This window comes from Canis lupus, chromosome 31 (genome assembly GCF_003254725.2).
Source record: "Canis lupus dingo isolate Sandy chromosome 31, ASM325472v2, whole genome shotgun sequence".
NCBI classification, from domain to species: Eukaryota; Metazoa; Chordata; class Mammalia; order Carnivora; family Canidae; genus Canis; species Canis lupus.
This window is the reverse complement of record NC_064273.1, coordinates 34,400,679-34,415,871: the sequence shown is the minus strand read 5'-3', so window position 1 is coordinate 34,415,871 and position 15,193 is coordinate 34,400,679.

Here is a 15,193-nt window from a genome sequence, read left to right as displayed (position 1 = left end):
AAAGATATGTCCCATCAACATGAAGGAGTTAACCAAGAAACAGGGCCATATGAGAGTCAGAAGTTCAGAACTTTAACTCAGGAGACAAATTAAGTGACTGCTTGAGGGATAGACAGAAAGACACTCCAGTGTCACAGTCCAGTATGAAAGCTGTGCTGCAGTCCTAGTGAAGCAAGAGGATGGAGGAATATGTCAAGAATGAAGGAAACTACAGATTACTTGAAGTATTTGAATGTATTGGGGACAGATACATTGAGGGTGGAAAACTTGAGATTAAAATAGGAGTAAGAACTTAAAACCTAAGAAGAAAAAAAGACAATTATTAACTCTGGGGAAAGAAAATTCAGTGGAGGGTACATTAAATGATTCAGCTAAGATTATATTAACATAGACATAATAATGACAATACCAAACCTGATTTAAACATAATTCTATTGGAAGAATAGAAGGGGAAGATTGAGAGGGTGGTAAATCCTTGTATTTGATTTAGAAAGTCACATATAACATCTGAAACTGAAATAGTAAGAGTTATGTTAAGCATGTTTTAGAAATACAGAGGTAAATCCTCAAAGAAACATCTGAAGAAGTTGAAAGAGTTTCCTTTGGGAAATAGAACATGCTGCTTTTGTTATAAGACTTGTATAACTGGGATGCCTGGGTGGCTCAGTGGTTTAGCACCTGCCCAAGGCGTGTTCCTGTAGTCTGGGATTGAGTCCCACATCAGGCTCTCTGCATGGAGCCTGCTTCTCCCTCTCCCTATGTCTCTGCCTCTCTCTGTGTCTCTCATAAATAAATAAATAAAATCCTTAAAAAAAAAAAAAAACGACTGCAAGACTATGCAATGTTTTTAAAGGTAAAATTTAACTAAAAACCACAGGTAACACATAAAGAGAGGAGGGAATGTGTACTCTGAGAAATGGCTGAGATCCAGGTGAAGGCTAAAAAAAAAAATGTGAGATGGAGGTGGCTGGAAGGAAAGTAGAACAATTAGAAGCATGGGTGATGACATGGATAAAGAGCAAAATCAGTAAATAATGGCAGCTGTAGAGAGGTGGAAGGAATCAATGGAGGTAGCAGAGGGATTAAGCACTCAGATCAGGCCATTTTGTTTCAAAACCCATCTTCATCACTTTTCTGTTCCACTGTAGGTTAAATTTCTAAACACCTAATTTTATTTGTTTTATATAATTTCATCAACAGAGCAAGAGTAATAAGAGTGAAGGACAGTTATCAAGGCAATGGCTGTTGCTACCCAATTTTTAAGGAGTAATATAACACTAAACGTTTATATGCTATAGTACTTTGCTGGAAACTCTTCCATCTGCCACTGAATGTGCTTGTATTTAAAAACCCTGGTCTACTATTCAAATTTAACTAAAAGACTATAAGACTCATGGTGAGCATGATTAAGAAAACAAAGCCTAAAACATGTGTGACCTAAACACTATGATTTAAGAATTGACTTCAAAAAAAGAAAATCAAAAGCATAGATGGGCTCAAATTCTTGAAATTTAGAACACAACCAGTGGTTTAAAAGATATATTCAAAATGGAGTTTATCATAATGACCCCTTCATAGGGTCAACGTCAAGGTTAAATGAGATAGGTAAGATGTGGGAATATTTAGAACAACACCTGGCATAAGCATGTGTACTTGATTCTCCTGTCAGGGGTAATGGCATTATGATGGTAGTGGTGATAATGGTGGATCTGGCAGTGGCGGTGGCGGTGATAGTGATGGTCATGGTGGCATTGACGGTGGCAGTGGTGGTGATAGTGGTGGAGGTAGCAGTAGTGGCGATGGTGGCGGTGGCGGTAATGGTGATAGTAGAAGTGGTATTGGTAGTGGTGTTAGTGGGGGGGTTGATGGTTGTATTAATGGTGGTGATGGTAATGGCAGTGGTGATGGTGGTAGTAATAGTAATGGTGGTGGTGGTGGCAACTGGAATGGTAAGAAGTGGGGGTGCAGTTGAACAGATTCACCCTCCACCCACCCATGGTGTCTACTCATCTTTTCTGGTAAATGGCTTCTGTCCCTGTCTCATTGGTTGGGGTTCACATGTCACATGGTCACATATAACTGTGAAAAAAGCTGAGAAGTGTAAAATGGTTGCGTTTCCAAGACAAGCCGGAGACAGGCTGGTATACTACTAGCCATCTCTGCCACAGTGGCCATCTGTAATCTGGCCTGGCCTTAACCTATCTCTCTAAGTTTTGGTTCCACCATACCACTCCAAGATCCTGTGCTTTTCCCAAATTGTAACAGCTACTATTCTCCCAAACAAGTGTTTTCTTGCCTCTGTATCTGACCTTCCAGGAATGTCCCTTTCCCTATCCCCACATGTTTAAGCTCTATGCTTTTTTCAAGATTCGTATTTCTCCATGAAGCATTCTCTTGTTGAAATTGATCTAACTCCCTTCCATTCTTCATCTATCTGCCAAAAAGCTTGACATTTTATCTTATTTGTGAGTATTTCTATCACCTCCATTAAAAAGCAAGCTCCTTGCAGACCTATGGTCATGCCTTAACATTGTGCCTAACCAAAGCAAACTGTGAGAACTAATTGCATCGTTCACTCTGTGTCCCTGCAGAATTGATACAATGCCTTTTACACAGCAAGTGCAAAGTGAACTGGTGCCAGATCATGCTCTCAGGTGCTCCCCACATCCACGGCCTGGACACGGGTCTCCAGCTCCCATAATGGAGCCTACTGCATCTGCAGACAGAGAATTCACAGAACTTTTAGCAGGCATGTATATACCCTGACTATGCACTTGCCAGGGGCACGGTGAGAAACATTTTTTCTTACCTCAAAACCAAGCTAGAGGGAAATCTTTCCTCCTGCTTATTTGTTCCTTTTTTTCCCCCTTCCTGCTCCTCTCCCTTTTCTTGATTCCTTTCTTCCTTTGTCTTACCCCTCCACCAACCTCAGTCCTCTCCTGGACTTCATTTCTTCACAAAAATATTGTTTTCTACTGTGTGTACCACCCAGATCTGGATCAAAAATCAGTAATGAAATCCAAAATTACACAAGCATCTTTTCCTTCTTGGACTTCTGAGAGCCAGCAGAAAATTTTCCAGAACAGAAGGGGCAGCAGGAGAAGGAAAGTAACCCTGATCTCCTCCTCCTCACACACCATGAATCCAAGGCCTTCTTGCTTACAAATATGCCGTGTTCTCTATTCAGACAAGGTAGTTTGGATCCACTTCAAACAAGCAGCCAATTGATGTTGTGTAGCTTGATGTAGGTTATGCTAGAGCTGCCGAAATGCAGTCCTGTGGGCGGCCAAAACAGAAATAAATGTGCAGTATCCTCTAGCTCAAAAGTCAATAATTGTGCTTGTGGGCCACTCATCAGGCTCTACTTGCCAGTTCCTCTTCTTTGGCAGATGAACTTGTCAGCATTACTTCAATCAATCTGGGACATCCGCATTGTCCTTCCTGCCAGTAGGTTCCATCCGGTTACTGGGCTGGCAGGTGACTACTTTGGCTGCTTCATTGGTGTCCATTGAGGTGTCCTTGAACAAGTCACTGTGAGGGAAAGAAAGCTGAAAGACTTCTAAGGGTGAAGGGATGAGCATTTCCTAGGAAAGGCAGCACCCAAAAAAAAGCACTTGGCCCCACCCAGGTGGTTTCCCAGTGATGAGTAAAGGAAAGTCAGAGAACAAGCTTGAGGACATGTAAGGAAGGATAACAATTGTGTCCCACAGGGACAAATAGCCACGGGTCAGTGTAGTTAGGGGCCATCTCATACAGGAGCCAAAGGGATAGGCTTTGAAAACAGTCTGCTTAGACAAAAACAGTGCTTCCACCACCTACAAATAACCTTGAGAAATCATTCAAAGGACTCTCTGCCTCTGTTTACTAACTTGAGAGTATTTACCTCAAAGGTTTCTTGTGAGGATGAAAATGATTAAAATGCAATTATCCTTGCAAAGTCCTTAGCAGGACATCTGACACAGAGTAAGTGCCCCTTGAGTGTTAGCCAATGTCAGAGACTGGCCAAGTGTCTACATCCTCCATTTCTTTTCTCTAGACACACTAGAAGACTATCTTTCCCATCCTCCCCCACAACTAGGGCTGTACTGTGTGATTAGTTCTGGCCACTGGAATGTGGGTAGATTTGTCTGCCTCTCTAGGACTGACAATAAAACAAACTGTGTGTGCTAGCTTGAGTAGTGTTCATCTAAAAGATACATCCAAATCCTAACCCCTGGAGCCTATGAAGGTGACCTTATTAAATGACAGTGTCCTTATAAAAAGAAACAGAGAGAGGGAGAGGGATACACACAGAAGAGGTACAAGTTAAGGCAGAGATTGAAGTTGTATGTCTACAAGCCAAGGAAACTCAAGCGTTTCCAGAAGCATGAGACACTAGGAGAGAGGCATAGAACAGATTCTCCCACCATATCTCCAGAAGAAACCAACCCTGTCAATACCTTGATTTTGGATTCTGGCCTCCAAAACTGTGGACAATTAACTTCTATTGTCATCTGCCCCCAGTTTGTGGCAATTTGCTATGGAAGGCCTAGAAAATCAATATACCATATAATCCCTTAAGCTCTTCCTCTCAGAAACAAATGACCCAAGATAGCAGTCACCCAAGAGATGGATCCTGAGTCCCTGAGTCACCCCCTGGGTGGAGAACTGCCCCAAAGAGCTACACAATGCTCATCAGACTTCATAGGAGGGAGATACTCACCTCTTGTGCAATAAATCATTGAGATGTGGGGTTGTTCATTACAGCAGCTAGCATTAATTATCCTAAGTAATAGCTATTATTATTAAGGGATCTAAAGTGGAAATCTAGATGAGACAGCAAAGAAGAGCAACCTGGATAGCAGGAATGGTGAGAAGAAGAGGAGAGAGGCAGTCCACATCCTCATCCATGATGGTATATTGAGTTATGGATCTTTCATGTGTATATGGGCCCAGGATAGAATGACTGACACAATAGAAACACACACAACTCCACGCTAGTCAGACCTTATCCCTAAAACCTACTAGAGTCACTTTTAACTCAGAGAACCAAATCAGACCACTTAATAGAAAGCCATGTTTTAAAGTACAAAAACTCCACATAGAGACACTGACATGATTTCCTAGGGAGCTCTCACATTGGGAATCAGTGTGGTCCCAGGCCAGGGGAAGCCAAAAGATGTACACAGGACTGATTCAATCCAGGTCAGGCATCTAGTTTAAAGCAAGATAGAGATGTTACAATCTGTCTGGAAGACAATTGTGTTAGTTTTCCCATTAAGAAAACTGGAAGGCCATAGCCTGGGGCTTAGAAATAACAGAAAAAAAGTGAAGAGACAGGACTCAGAAAATCTTGAGGGACCACAGTGCAATCAGTCTCATCCCAAACTGAACTGATTTTAACTAGAGTAGCTTTTCATAGTTCTAGAATAGCATTGGTACCAGGAGAGAGGCTCAGTTCTCTGCAGGCTACCAACTCAAGCTTCTCTGCAGCCAGGACCACTGAGAGTTTGTGTCCATCAGAGAAGTGATGTCAAGAGGCATCAGGGATCCTCCTGGGAAGCAATTATCCCTCAGAGCCTTGAGGAAACTAAGATGGGACCAAACACAAGGAGTTATTCTTGGGGGAGCAAGGACCTTCTTGAAAATGGTCCAGAGGATAAGGGGGTCAAGGGGGCTTTGACAAAGAACAAGTGAGTGAACATCTGGGAAGAACAGAGAGAGTGGGCAGTGGATAACAACACTAGGGGAAGGGATGGGGGTACACAAGTAGAGAACACCATCCCTGTTTGAACCTGTGATGCAGAAGCAGACCCAAGATGTCAGCATATCCCAGAGATGTAAGCACCAAGTCATAAGCAATCAATGAAAAAAGAAGCATCCTTGAAGTGACCTGAAATGCATATTCAGTTAAGCTGGAAAAGCCAAGAGTAAGTTAATCTGCAATTCCCAAGGAACAGAGGGAGATTTTCCTGGCTGAAGTTCATGTGATCAAATAGGTGAAGTGGATGCAAGAACATGTGGTCTTATCACAGACATCCTCTCTCCCATTTCTATCTCTCCAGTTTGAGAAGTTTCTTCTTCTGAACCTGGCCATGGAGACCCCTCCATTGCTCGAGGACACACACTCTCTCTCTCATAAACATGAGCTCCACGTGACATGTTTGTATGCTCTGCCTTACTTGCTTCCTCACATTCTTACATCTTCAATCTTCTACTGGAGGAAGACTTGTGGGGGATGGAGAGGCCACATATCCTTCATTTTTGTATCTATGAGATTCATCCAGAGCCCAACACAAAGCAGATTGGTTACACCATCCCATTCCACCTTCCTTCTCCCCGACAGGTTTTTTTCTTCAAGGAAAGGGACAAAACAACTCTTGATGTATAAACACTAAACCAATTCTTGCCCACTTTAATCCAAAGAGGCTGATTTCTTAATAAAAAGAGATTATGAAAAATAGGATGTAAACAAAACATATGGTCCAGAATCCTTAAACCTGGAGTTTTAGCTAAAAATGCCCACACATCTCCCTCACCATATGTCTAGGGTTGGCTTCCCCCAGAAGTAAACTTTGAGGCAAGGACTGAAATGCAAGAGGTTTATCTGGGAGGTTATCTGAGGGAGCATGGAGAGGGAAGTGAGAACATGACATAGGAAGGAGCAAAGCTAACCAAGAGTGCAGCGTCAAGCAGGTTGCTCTGTGTGCAGGGAACAGTGCTGGAGTGAGCTCGCCCAAGGAGCGAGAGAACCATAATGGTTGTCCTCCAGCCCTTATCAGGCATTGGCTGGGGACTGCACTGAGTGGCAATGACACCCTGTCACCCCTAGTTGCCCTGCATGCAGGCTGGGAGAAGCCCTAGGGGAGTCACAGAGGTTCAGAAAAGGAGGCTGTCACATTAATTGGGGAGCACTGGGCAGGAACTAAGAACATCTGGTACACCAACCATATCAGTCACACATCCCCAGTCACACACTTGCCAAGAGAAGTGGACAGATGCCAACTGTCTGAAGAACTTGGGGCATATACATATCCATCTCCATAGTCTAGGCCACAAGATGACCCATGTGGCACAGACCATGTGCTGTCCCTCTATATCCATCCTCCCAGGCATCCATCTCCATATCTCCTTCCTAGAACTGGAATGTGGACCCAAGTGACCAGGGGGGAAAGGGTAGGACCTGAGGATGGTGGAAGAGCAAGTTGGTAGAAACATTGCTCCTGATATCAGGAGGTGCTACACAGCCCTGGAATGCTTAATGAAGACTGTCTCAGGTGAGACAACGCTCTTGTTGGAGCCATTATTATTTGAGATGTTAGTGAAAGCAGTGGGTTTATCCTGACAGCCACACTTCCTCCTCATCACTCTTCCAGGGTTTGTACTAAAATAGCTGTGGGGTAGCCCACTATTTGCTTGCTTCTGATCTTCCCCCCACTTCCATTCCCAGGGAATGTTAGCAGAAGATTTTGTAACCTGGCCACCAAGGAGATTCTAAGGGCCAGGGTATGGACAAGTGCAGCTTCCCATGTTTGATGGGAAGGTGGGATGGGCTGCATCAGCTCTGTTTGTGGTCTATGCTTTCCAGGAGATGACACACCATCCCTGAAGGACTCTGGTCCAGGGCCTGGCAATGTGGCCATGGACAGACACTCCATTTATCCAAGCTTTGCTTTATTTGTTTATAAAATTCAGGGAGGATGACATCCCTACAGTGATTTGCAGCACTGAACGCTCTTTGATTTATGAGCACAAAGCACATAAGGGGTTGTCGTGAATAAGTAAGAAGTAGATTGAAAGCCCAGTGATACCCTAGAGAGCTGGAGAATGCCTTTGTTCATTTAGCCCCAGATAATCATAAAAGCCAAACCCAACCCTTTCATGAACAGCTCCATGGAGGTCCCTCACTACTGAATGCCCACCTAGGAGGTTGTCAAATTAATAAAGCTATCTCACCCTGCTGTTAACCTATGCCAGGAGGACGGTGGAGATATACATCTTCCTTTGCTCAGAGCTTCACTGCTGTGGGAGGATGGAACACCAGAGGAATATTACAAGTGGTGCAGAGCCTGCATTGCTCCATCTCTGCTCAAAGCACTGCAGTAGCAAAGCCATTCTGTGGCCACTATGTTCATCAGCTTGGCTTGGGGACCTGGTGCTGCAGAGGCTGCTGGCTTGGTTGCAAACAAATCACACAGAAGATCCTGAGCTGTACTTGAACCATGAGTGAACTGTTAGTGACAGCCAACACTGGCCCACCTCCAAAGCAGGACACCACCATGTGTTGAGTTCAGCCACAGTGGTCTGGTCCTGGAAGTTGCAGACCCCATAATACTGCTGGCTCCTTTCAACCATCAACACATCCCTGTCTGAGGGGGTCCTACAGAGACCATGGGGTGATGAAGTTGTACAGTTTCCACCCCAGAGACAAGGCCCAGTGACACCGTGATCTGCTGACCTTCTCAATGGCCTCAACACTGGGCCTTGGTTTGGGACCCAACAAATTTTTTCACAAGCCCTCTTTTGTGTCTGTACTAACCTTACAGAGAGGATGGTCTCCCCTGTCCTAGTTTCACAGCTAGGGTGATAATAATTAACACATGGATAATAGTTAGTTACAAGATCATACCAAGTGTTAAGGTATAAGAAAATACCACCGTATTAGTTTCCTATTGTGGCTGCAACAAATTACCAAAATCTAGTAGCTTGCACAACACAAATTTATGGTAACTGTTGTGGAAATCAGAACTCCAAAATGAGTTTTATGGAGTAAAGTCAAAGTTTTGGCTGGGCTGAGTTCTTTCTGGAAGCCCAAGGGAGGATCTGCTTCCTTACTTTTTTCCAGCTTCTAGAAGCCACCACATTCCTTGGCTCCCACCCCCTCCTCCCACCTTCTAAGGCCATCTCTCCAATGTAGCTTGGTAGTCTTACGTTTTCTGATACAACCTTCCTGTCTTCCTGTTATAAGGACTCCATGATGGCATTGGCCCACCCAGACAAGCAGAATAACCTTCCTCCCCATCTCAAAATCCTTGACTTAACTCACTATATATAAGGCAATGTAGTCACAGGTCCCCGGGACCAGACCATGGGTACCTCTGGGGGCCATTGTTCTACCTGCCACCACCACTGTCAGAATTCAGAATCAAGAGGACCCCTAAGAATATAATGGATGAGGAAGACACCATGAGCATCACTGAGGACTATAGAACTTGAATGATGCCCTATGTGGATAAGAAATATCATTAGTTACAAGGTACATTGGTATTCAGTGCCTCACATTGAGTGATGTAGGTGTCAAAGACCACAGGCTTTCAAGTCAGACCTGGATAAGAAATTCCATTTCACCCCTCACTATCTGCACAACCTTGAGCATTTCCTTATCCTCTCCTAGACTCAATATCTTTGTCTGTAAAATGGGTATAAAGTACCTACTTTCTAATATTGCTAAGATTACAGTGCTCAGTATCTTGCTTCAGGCTGACACATGGAAAAGACTCCATTCCTTCCCTAGAACACTGGGGGATTATTATACTCACTTTATGGAGGGGTAGACTGAGGCAGGATGAAGTTATAGTGCTTACAGTATAACACCAATAGTGACTGGGTCCAGGCCAAAGCCTGGCTCCACTGACCATAGTCCAAGGACATCTCCTCTCCTAGGAAGGGTGAGTGGAAAGAAAGGGCTATGTTCCATATGGAAGGAATGACATGAAAAATATATACATGATAAACAGGATCCTGGATTTGCAGTATTCAGAATACTGTTGCCCTTGAGGCCATCACAAGCTTGGGGAATAGTTTGTTTTTTTTCTATAAGACAGATAGAAACGTACCTATGTCTCAGTGTCCATCTGTGCTGGACTCCAGTGTGTGTCTATCCATCATAAACTGGGGTGACAAGAAAATCCATCACAGGCTGGCTTTCTGAGACCCTCTTTCAAAAGCAAAATGTAAAGCCAAAGACTACAAGCTGACTTTGAACTCTGACCGAATCATGATCTTTCTTGGCTGTTCACTAAATGAAAGTACAGGATTTATCTATGTCCCTCTGCCCTCAAATATGTTGGGGGAGACATTTTCTGTAAAGCACATGCAACAAACTTGGACACGTGTATTCATTGATGCTCAAGTTGAGTATTTCCTGGGCAACTAAATTGCCTATAAAATGATTGTTACTGACCTCATGGAGCTGAGTGGAGAAGGCCAGCCTTAACCAAAGAATCACATAAGCACATGTGAGATTAAAGCTGTAATAAGTGCCATCAAGAACAGGACCTCATGTGTGCCTGCATTTTGGCCAGTGTAATTGATCTAGGTCACCTCTAGGTCTAGGCCATTACAAACCTTTAATGCCATCTTCCACGTGGAGAATGGCCATGACTGAGAACACATGCATCAAGCTGGGCTGTGAGTGAGTAATAAAATTTATGGGGTGCAGCCTCCAGAATTTAGAGATTTTCCTGGTAGGTAGTTTTATCTCAGCTGCTCCAGGAAGTAGCATACCAGCTCAGAACTAAAAGATGCAAAGACAGAGGAGCAGGCTCAAGGTTGAGAAAGTGAGGGGACAGGGCACCACGCAGGTCGTCACAGGCCATGCATGTCAAGGAAATTGGTTGACTTTCTCTTGAGACACAGTGAAATCCTCAAAGGATTTTTAAGTTTGGAGGTGGGAAGACATGGAAAAGATGACATGATTCAATTTGCATTCTTAAATGATCGACCAACACAGAGGAATGCACTAGAAAGAAGAAAGTGGGTACAGAGTAGAGAAATCGGAAGAGTGACTGCTGAAATGATCCTGGTGTGGAAAGACACAGGCTCTCCCTACAATTAGCTCTATCCACCAGTCACCACTTAACAAGTCAGCCAAAGCTGTCCTCTCTCAGGCTAGATGCATGCCCTGTGACAGCTGTAACCACAGTAATTGGTTAAAGGCTGGGGACACCAGTGGCTATGGCTGCACCAGAGGGAAACATGCAGTCACGCATGAGAAACCCAACAGGGAAGCTAAGGCCCCTCCCAATCTCATGGAGCACTGCATGGTGGTCTCACCTGTGCTGGGTGTTTCTGTGCAGGAATCCATCTCACTAGTCAAGGACTCAGCCTGGCTTTGGACAAGACAATCATCTAATTGAAGGTCTTCTATGTCTTGCAGGTGAGCTAGGAAATGGGTCTTGAGTTATAGGGGCTGGAAGAAGACCCCCAACCAAAGCTCAAGAACCTCTAACAGAGAAGCACTTCTCCATCCTTTGTGAACTATCATGACTCATGTGATGACAGCTTTTAAAACACTCAGGTGGCAGAGGCCCCACGGCAGAGGCATGCAGAAATAATGAGAATGATTAGCTTCGGGGAAGGGGAGGCGGTCAAAATCTCCATATTCAGATCAGCTTTACAGGGCAAAGAGCAGACAGAGAACAAGGTTAGTGGTTCTGCTTTTTGACAATCCTCTGATTGTTTTATTCAGGAAGCCTGGTAGGGCCCTGCCAAACCCATCATTATCCCTGCCTTATGGACCCCTACCTCCCGGGGAGGTCACAGAAAACATAGCAGCATCTCACTCAGCCTTACTTCTTATTCAATTAAGCATCTGTTAGCAAAAGAACAAACTACTTCCGAAAGGGCAATGTGGCACTGAACAGAGTCCACTGTCACAGCCATCAGGGAAAGAGAGCCAACACAGAATCAGGCAGTGGCTACAAATCCCAGCCCTGCAGTAAATCAGTAGGTCTGTGAATAAAGTCCAATGTGTAAGTCTGATCACATTACAGTCAATGACATCTATGTCAATGACCATTCCTACTCCTGCAAGGCAGATGTCATGGACTGCATATCTGTGTCCCCCCAGAATTCGTATTGTGGGGACACCTGGGTGGCTCAGTGGTTGAGCATCTGCCTTCAGCTCAGGGCATGATCCCCGGATCCTGGGATGGAGTCCTGCATTGGCTCCCCACAGGGAGCCTGCTTCTCCCTTTGCCTATGTCTCTGGCTCTCTCTCTCTCTCTCTCTCTCTCTCTCTCTCTGTCTCTCATGAATAAATAAACAAAATCTTTTTTTTAAAAAAAGAATTCATATGGTGAAGTCCTAACTCCTAATATGATGGTATTAGGAGATGGGGCCTTTGAGAGATAATTGGGTTTAGGTGAGGTCATGAGGGTAGATCCTCATGGTGGGCTTGGTGCCCTTAGAAGAAGAAGAGACATCACGGCTCTCTTTCTCTTACACCATATGAAGAGTCAGCAAAAAGGAGACCACCTACAAACCAGAGAGAGGGCTCTCACCAGGAATTAGCCAACACCTTGATAATGGATTTCCCTACTCCAGAACTGTGAGAAATAAATGTCTGTTGTACCCCGACCCAGTCTGTGGTATTTTGTTACAGAAGCCCGAGTGGACTAAGACTGGATGTTGCAGACTGACCAAAGGACCCCACCTCAATGATCTATGTGCTTTGAATCAGAATCAAGTGAAATCTCCTAAACATGCCTTCCATGTGAATCCTCACCTTAAACACAAACCCTATATAAGTTCCAAGCCTAAACTCTTTCTCCTCTTCACTCTTCCCTTACAATTCTGCTAAATTATCCAAGCTAATCTTCAGTGTGTACAAAATTTCTTCCCTCAGAGGTATGACAAGAAGACTGCAGGACTTGAGAATACATGACCCTCTGATGTTCAATTCTGTCAACCCAAAATAGATGAGCTGTGAGGAAAACACCTCTAGAGATGGTCTGTCACTGTCACCCAAGGCTGATGCAACCCCCGAGGCTCCCCCAGAGTGCAAGGATGAAGTATCAGGAAGGCAAGGAAAAAGAAAGGAGCTAAAAATAGGGGGAAAGAAGAGAAAAATTATTGTTCTTTGCAGATGATAGGACTGTCTACGGGGAAATTCGGAAGAATCCACTGAAAAACCATCAGATGTTATCTAGTTCAGTAATATGAGTAGTTGCAAGCTTAAATACACAGATATCAGTTTTCCTAGATAATAGCAAAACCAACCAGAAAAGCTTTGGTGAAAGATTCTATTTAGAAGAACAAAAATAACCAGGAAATACCTAGAAATAGAACAAGAAGACGTTTATGAAGAAAACTATAAAACTTCACTGAAAGTCATAAAATGCTGTAAAGTTAGTAATATAAAGATGTCAATTCTTCCTCCACCACATCCCCTGTTTATTTATAAATTTAATGTAATTCTATCTGCCTATGGGATTCTATTCTTTTGTCAGATGTCTTAAGATGTTCTGTTCTTAGATGTCTGTGAGACCTGAATAATTCTGTTTTTAGTTCATGTGAATGGATTTCTGCTCATTGCAACAAAATGACTAACTCAACCTAAGCTACCCTTTGTCTCTTCTGGGCCCATATATCTTGGCTCTCAAATCCTCTTGGCACCCCCCTACAGCTCTTTCCAAATGAGTTTTTGCTACTTATTTTTTTAAAAAAGGAGGTGGGAGCGGGGGGCACCTGAGTGACTCAGTGGTTGGGCATCTGCCTTTGGCTCAGGTCATGACCCAGGGGTCCTGGGCTTGAGTCCTGCATTGGGCTCCCCACAGGGAACCTGCTTCTCCCTCCACTTATGTGTCTGCCTCTGTGTCTCCCATGAATAAATAATCTTTTTTTAAAAAATAAATAAAGGAGGGGGGTTGCTTTTTTTGTGAAGAGCTTTTTTGCAGATTTTATCTGCCATAATACCAGCCTTGATCCCAACTCAACATCTCTTTCCCATTAACTAGCTCTGTGACCATGACCATTAGTCTAGACTCAAGAGAGAAGGATTCTGATTAGTTGGGCCCACCCCTTGGGCCAGGAACCCACCACTGGCCCAACTGGCTGTCACCAAGAGAAGCAGAGTCCCATGGAACTCTACATTGGGTTGAGTCAGGAAAAAAGGTTGTTGCTGCTGGAAGTAATGATAGATTCTTTGCCACATGGGTCTGCCATTCTTGCCTTTCATGTATTGGATACCTACACTGAGCAAGACACTCAAGTATTTTACCTCATTTTAAATTCCTAACATTTTCCCATCCACCGAAGTACACCTTCTCATCACCTTGATGGTAAGAAAAACTGCTGCTCCAGTAGGTAACTTCTCTGCAGTCAAAGATAAATCCAATTCCAAGTCTCAAGCATTGAGTCCTGCCTCCTGGCTTGCCCAAGTGTGGGTGACAAACCACGTGCCCTAGGCTGGGTAGGTGCATCCTGTCTGCCTCACCCAGACCCTTCTTAACCAACCAACCCCAACCACCCATCTTATATAACTAGTGACCCCCATCATCTTTCCCATCATTGCTGGGGTGGCAGTTCCTCGGGGAGATTTGAGTGATTCTCCAAACCTGGATAAACTGCACCCAAGCACAAATCTCTCCATCTTATCTTCTGTTTATCTGAGCCTCTTCTCCACCAGCCTGCCAGCACGTTGACAAGGGATGGCCAGAGCACTGGTACCTACACATAGTAGGAGTTCAATAAATATGTGTGAAATGGAATTGAATTGATGATGGTCCAGCTTGCTGACACTCTATGCATCCCTGCTTGGGCACACCCTGGGGGAGTTCCCTTCTGCCCTCTGGGATGAACACTGCAGGCCACAGAAAAAGAAAGCCTGGAGCCATAAGTCCCTTCTCATTCCTCTGTCTCCATGAGGTCATAAACTCAACATACCCAAATCCCATGCAAAGGGAGGCACATTTAGAGTCTTTCCCTTGCTGTTACCTAGAGTTTGACGCTCTTATGAATCTACCTGGGAAATAAAAAGTTAAATTTATTCCTGTGGCTCAAAGGAGGCCAGACATACCCTTGTCTTGTGATCAGGATGAGGGAGGTATATCAGAGCTGTTGAGGGACCTCTCCAAACATGACAGCCCTCAGCCCCCTCTCCTCCTTCTGCATCAATAGGCATTATTCCTGAGGATGGCTTCCCATCCCTTTGGAACACTGGGGAATAACATTCCCCAGATTCTTCTGCTTTGCATGTAGAGTCCTTGGTAAGGGGAGAATCCTCACTGTAAAACCAGATTTGCTTTCAGGTGAGTCGGAGCTGGAGGAGATCTACACACAGGCCATCAGGGCCAGACACATTCAGTAAGGAGGCCACTACCTCTATGTGACAATATTCAGAGAATGAAAGGACAAAGGAGTCACCAAAAGGATCAGATGTAGAGGGAATTCATCTGAATTATGTTCCCAACTCTCTTTACCTCCATGAAGA